This window comes from Ailuropoda melanoleuca, chromosome 10 (genome assembly GCF_002007445.2).
Source record: "Ailuropoda melanoleuca isolate Jingjing chromosome 10, ASM200744v2, whole genome shotgun sequence".
Lineage (NCBI taxonomy): Eukaryota > Metazoa > Chordata > Mammalia > Carnivora > Ursidae > Ailuropoda > Ailuropoda melanoleuca.
Window position 1 is genome coordinate 94,846,761 of NC_048227.1, and position 6,895 is coordinate 94,853,655.

The following is a 6,895-nucleotide window of genomic DNA, read 5'->3' on the forward strand; positions in this document are numbered from 1 at the left end:
CAACTTCTATGACATCGGCCAGAGCAACCTTTTTCACGACACATCTCCAAAGGCAAGAGAAACAAAAGATATAATGTGTTTTCTGCAACACTCAGAAAGCTAGTGCTGACGCGGTCCCACTTTCTAGAAGCAGGCTTCTGAAGAAGGGAGTAACAGGATCGGGTTTACATTTTAGAAAGATCATTTTGGTGCTGCCCACGGGAGGGACTGGAGGAGAGCAGATGGGGCAAGAAGGCAAGTTTTATGATCGTCTGTTCAAGACATGACAAGGAGGTGACCCAGGATAATGGGAGAGGGCATCTGAGAGGCATTGTTTAGTAGGGCAGTGGTCAGAGGTGGAAGAGTGCCCCCATAACACACACGCTAAAAAGATACGTCCATCCAGAACCTGCGAACGTGGCCTTATTTGGAGGAAGGGGTCTTGGCAATGTAACTGAGTTAAGGATCTTGACATGAGATCATCTTGCATTAACCAGGTGTATTTGTCATAGGGCCAAATACATTAAGTATATTATCTGCTGTATTCCTGAAGCTCTGGCTTTTGGGGGCCTTACAGAGAAGTGGAGAGACCCCAACCCCCAGGGCAATCTAATTCCTAAAGACGATAACACTCGCCCAAGATTATACCCTTTACATGCAAACCAATCCTGAGTCTCCAGCCCCAACCACCTCCTTATCCGACTCACACACCAAGCCAGTATTTCCGTTGCCCTAAATCATCCGGGCCAGGTGCCAGGCATCTAGGGACCATCCTATAGCCCACAGCCTGCCAGACTCATTCAAAGGAGCCAATCCTAAAACATTCACTCTGTCTGCCTTGACTTTCCCACGGAAACCCCACTAAAGGCTGGACCTAGGATCTCCTCTCCTGCTTTTGCCTCCTAACCAGACCTGGTGCTTCCCACGTGGCCTGAGTGGCATGGTGTCCCTCTTCTCTTGGGAAATGTGAGCAATAAATTCTTCTTTCAAGGGCATTGACCAAATTATGCGATCACTCCGTCTCCACAAATAAAAATCCCAGTACAAAGAAGACAATGGGCCCTGAATCCAGTGCTGGCGTCCTTATAAGAGACAGAAGGAGAGAAGACACAGAGACACACCCAGAGAAGAAGCCACAGGAACATGGAGGCGGAGACCGGAGTGATGCTGTCCCAGCCAAAGAGCACCTACCTGGAGCCACTGGAGCAGGACGGCTGGAGGGAAGCATGGCCCCACCTGCCAACGCTCTCGAGTGAAGAGAGAATAAATCTCTGTTTTTTTCAAGCCACCAAATGAGTGGCTATGTGTTGCAGGAGCCACAGGAAACTGATCTTACCCCCTACTGAGATACACTTCCCCGAAATTATATCTTGTTTTTTTCTAGTCTTAAAAGAGGGTATTCCCACCAGTTTTAGAGACTAAAAATCACCACCTTAAAGCATATCTGCCTTATTCCACAAAGAATTACTAACTGCAGAGAAAAGTCTCTCCACTGACCTCGAGAAAGACTGTAATAAAACGCTTTCATGGGGGGGGAAGGGGCGGAGCTTCTAAAATGTCTCTTTAGAAATGTGGTTTATATACACAATGGAACATTACTCAGCCATCAGAAAGGATGAATACCTACCATTTGCATAGAAGTGGATGGAACTGGATGGGATTATGCTGAGTGAAATAAGTCAAGCAGAGAAAGACAATTATCATATGGTTTCACTTGCAAGTGGAATAAAAGAAATAGTGCAAAGGATTGTAAGGGAAGGGGGGGAAGCTGAATGGGAAGAAATCAGAAAGGGAGACAAACCATGAGAAACTCTTCACTCTGGGAAACAAACCGAGGGTTGCTGAAGGAGAAGTGGGTGGGGGGACGGGGTAACTGGGTGATGGGCATTAAGGAGGGCACGTGATGAGATGAGCACTGGGTGTTACATGCAACTGATGAATCACTGAACATTACATCTGAAACTAATGACATACTATATGCTGGCTAGTTGAATTTAAATTTTTTTAAGATTATTTATTTATTTATTTGGTGGAGAGAGAGACAGCCAGCGAGAGAGGGAACACAAGCAGGGGGAGTGGGAGAGGAAGCAGCAGGCTCCCAGCGGAGGAGCCTGATGCGGGGCTCAATCCCAGAACGCCGGGATCACGCCCTGAGCCGAAGGCAGATGCTTAAAGACTGAGCCACCCAGGTGCCCCAAAATTTTAAAAAATAAAATAAAATGCCTCTTTAGGAGTAGAAAGGGGTGGGAATGCACTTATTGAGAAAGATAGGGAGGCGGTTGACAGCATGAGGGTCCAGCTGAGGTTTGGAATTAAAAAAAAATAATAATAATAATAATAAAGCTAAAATGTTTTGAGCTGCTATTTGCCAAATATGTTAAACACCTTTTGGCCTTATCTCGTTCAACCCTTCCAGTAATCGTCTGAGCACTGTTATTATCCCCATTTATAGAGGAGGAGCATGAAGTGATACCAGTATACCCCGCTGAATACCCCAGCTGTGCCCATCAGTCAGGTGTAGAAGCAAAAACAGGGAAGACGGTAGGACTGGTTCACAGCTGTGCATCTGCTGGTCGAGATGCGGGGGAAGGACAAGGACATAAAAACCCTAAGGGTTTATTTATTTACTCAACAAGATGCTAGTGCATGAAAAATCAGTTCAAGGGAAAACCGAGAGATCTAGAGTGGTACCATCCATAGAACTGTCTGGGGTAATGGGAATGTTCTATAATGTATGCTGTTCAGTACAGTAGCCCTTAGCCACGGGAGCCTGTTGTGCACTTGAAACGCGGTTAGTATGACCAAGGAACTGAATTTTTAAATTTTATTTAAATTTAAAGAACCCTATGTGGCTAGTGGTGACTGTATTGGACAGCATATATGTATGGAACGCTGGAGAAGGAGCTAGAAGGGAGCTGAGAAATGGGAAATGGGTGGAGGGATGGGCTTGTCAGCCCCAAGAGCAGGTCTGATGTACGTGTGGGAGAGAGAGCTGAGAGTTGTGTCGGAATTCAATATTGGTCTTTAAGATTTCAGAGGTGGGTAGTAGTTTCATGTGATTGCCAAGGTCCACACTGTATCGGGGGAGCAGATTACAGAGCGGAAGAGAAACCAAGGTGAAGATCACCTTGGTGTAGAGGAAATCAAAGAAGTGAGAGGTTCAGGTGTGGCACGGGCTGTCCACACAGGGGAACTCATCCAGGACAGAGGCGGAAATGAACATGGAAAAGAAATCTGAGGACGACTGTCAACAGCATATGGCGATGTGTTGTTCTCTGTGGACAGAAGGAGAGAGGCAGGGCCGGAGGCTCAGCAGTGGGGAGAAGGGGATATTGGCAGAAGGCGGCAAGAGTAAACACCTGGAGTGAATAGTGGGGTGTGGGAGGACGTTATGGGTAGATCCGTGTCCCCCCACATTCCTACGTTGAAGTGCTAACCCCTAGTACCTCAGAATGTGACCTTCCTCGGAGACAGGGCCTTCACAGAGGTAATCAAGGTAAAACGAAGTCATGAGAATGGGCTCTAACCCAGTATGACTGGTGTCCTCATAAGATGGGAAGTTTGGAGACAGACATGCATAGAGGGAAGACCATGTGAAGAGACACCGAGAGGAGACAAGCATGTCCAAGCCAAGCAGAGAGGCCTGGAACGGATGCTTGCAGCCTTCAGAAGGAGCCAATACCGCCCACATCTTGAGCCCCACCCACTAGCCTCCCTAACTGTGAGACCGTAAATTCCTGTTCTTTAAGCTGCCCAGTTTGTGATAATTTATTAAATTAACACAACAAACTAATACGGAGGACCCACAGAGCAAGCTTCATTCTCTCAATCCCTGGAATTCTCCAGAAACCGTGGGGCTCCTCGCCTCGTTCAAAGAATTACCTTGAGGCGAGTATTTGATCTGCTTCTCACACTTCGACCTTTTCCTTTTTTTTCCCTCCTGGCAAATGAATACTTGTGTGCTCCTGCCAGCGGTCTAATAATTAAGGGGGTGGGGAGGAGACACATCAAAGTGGCAGACAGCACACTGTCCCATACGCCGTCTAAGCCACGCCTACCCTGGGGCCAGAGGAGTAAAGGCCCGCAAATGCGCAAATGCGTTTGGGGAGCGTTGACAATGTAAGGGGGTGGGAGGGGGGGCGGGGAATCTGTCCATTTGGCTAATGAGCATCCTGAGTACTGATGTCCAGGAAAACGCCTCTGGTGTTTTTATTCCCGGGACCGTGGCTGCCATGCTCTTCCCCCTCCACTTTCCCCCACCCCCTCACACTCCATCCGAATCAACCATACTTTGTGTGGGTCTTTGGGCAAAGGGAATGTAGAAGGTCCAGATCCCTGGCAAAGGTTTGCCCTCTCCCCAGTCCTGACCTCTCTTCCATTCTTTGACTTGACTGAGACCCTGAGAGCTCAAAGACCACTTTCAGATCTCAGAGGAAGACATCATAGCAGGGGCGGCTGCTGGAACACAATGCCATCCCCTCTAGGTGAAAGCAGGAATATTTAAAATCTGTATCAATATAGCAGTAGGAAATAAACTTCAGTCTGACATCACAGCTTAGCATCTACTTAGACCTTTGTTATTTCATTGATTTTTCTATGGTTAACACAGACCATCAAGGAGTTACTGGAAAATTGGTAAAAGGGAATTAAACTACACTTGGAAAATGTGAAGTTACACTGTAAACTGTAAATCACCTTTCTCAGCTGAGGTTACTCTTCATCCTCTGTCCTTCTCATTTCTCAATTGTCATTGAGCACAGCAGAGCGTTGACCTCTGTGCTCTCTCATCAACCATTCAGCCATGGATACCAAGATGGCTGAAGGAGCCTATTTGCGGGAGAGTCAGAAAGGCTTTGTGAGTTTATCTGCTTTGCTAAAACCCTTTGCGGGATGAGGGAGGGGATAGCTAGCTAGATATAAATGCTCTGGCCCAAGGATTTTATATATATATATATATATATATACACACACACATATATATGTGTATATATATGTATATGTATGTATATAATATATATACAAATATTGACCAGGGCTCAGCCACCTTTTTCTGTAAACGTATGTTTTACAAGCCACCTACTGTGTCTGCTGCATATTCTTGGTTTTTATTATAACCCTCATAAATGTGATGACCATTCCGAGCTCTCCTGACCAGTGCAACTACAGCGTCTGGCTCTCGGTCCATGTTTGCTAAAGCATGAATACATGGATGGGAAGGGATGAATCTTTTTTTAAGATTTTAATGACTTTTGAAAATCATTTTGAGTAGTGGCATATTTAGGCATAAAGAATGGTAAATGAGAAAGATAATAACTTAGTATATAAACGCTTTTAATAGTCATAAAGCCTTTTTGTACATGATTTAATCTGATGCACCATTGAGAGAGAAACTCCGCCCAAGGTTCTTGCTCAAGTTCATGGGGCTAGTGATTGGCTGCTTAGAACTCAGATGTCCTTGCTCCTGTTGGGCTTCGAGCCCCCTCTGCTTTCAACAAGCCGGTTTTGATGAAACCCAGTCCTTCTTCATATACTCAGCCCAGTTTATTGTGAAAGAAATTTCAATGAGGAGGAAAAGGCCATATTTCTCTTTGAAAATGACAAAAAGATACATGTGAAAACAAGAAAGTAAAATTCCAGTTTGTCTCGGGAAAGTTCCTGGTCAGGAAATAGAGAGGGCCCCGCCCTTAGGAGTTTAGGGCCTTGGGAATTATTGCAATTATGGCCCAAAGGGAAAGGGAGGCAGTACTGGGGCTGAACACCTGGTTCTTGATGCTGTGCTTTGCTTCAGGGATTTTGAATCTTCTGCAATTAAATAAGGTCAAGATATACACATCAAATAGGCATCGGGTGCCTAGTGAGTGGCTAGTAATACCTTTAAATGCAAAATTCAAAAGATACAAAAGAATTTGCAGCTAAAAGTCAAATAGTTTCCTCCAAAAAGTTAAATAGTTTCCTCCAAAAAAAATTCAGGTCCACCTGGAACCTAGGTGTGTAACCTTATTTGGAAAGAGGGTCTTTGCAGATCTAATCGAGTTAAGATGAGGTCATGCTGGGTTAGGGTGCCCTCTAATCCAATATAACTGGTGTTCTTATAAGAAAAGGAAAATTTGGACACAGACACCCAGGGAGAACATCATGTGATGATAAAGGCAAAGATCAGATCAGAGTAACGCACCTGCCAGCCAAGAAATGCCAGGATCCAACGCCAGCAGCCACCAGAGCTGGGAAGAGGCAAAGAAGAATCCTGCCCTAGAACCTTCAGAGAGACCCCAGCACCACTGATACATTGATTTCTAGAGGCCCAAAATCTGAAATCAAGGTGTGGCAATCCATGCTCTCTCTGAAAGCTCTAGGGGAGGATCCTTCCTTACCTTCTCTCACCTCTGATGGTGTCATCAGTCCTTGGTGGTCCTTGGCTTAAAGCCACACAACCCCAGTCTCTGCCTCCACTGTCACACGAGGTTCTCCCTGTGTCCATCTCTGTGCTTCCCCCCCTTTTTATATGAACACCACCCTAGTCCAGTATGATCTCACCTTAACTAATCATAGCAACAACCACCCTATTTCCAAATAAAGTCACACTCTGAGATTCTGGGAAGGGATAAATTTGGTAGCAAAACTAGTCAACCCAGTACAGATGGCAACTGTCACACAGAAGGAGAGATCCCCAAAGTAGGGTGTGTTGAGTGAGAACAAGTCTGAACACAGAGCCCTGGGAAAGTCCCTCAGGTAAGTGGAAGGTGAAGGATGTGGAGGCCACACAGAGACCTGAGGAAGGGCGGGAGGAGGAACAAGAGGCAGTGGTGTTCAGGAAACCAGAGATATCGAGGAACTTGAAAGGGTTGACCTCAGTAAGAGCAATTTCTGTGGAGTGACAGGCAGAAAACAGATGAGAGTGGGTTGAGGAGCAAACAGA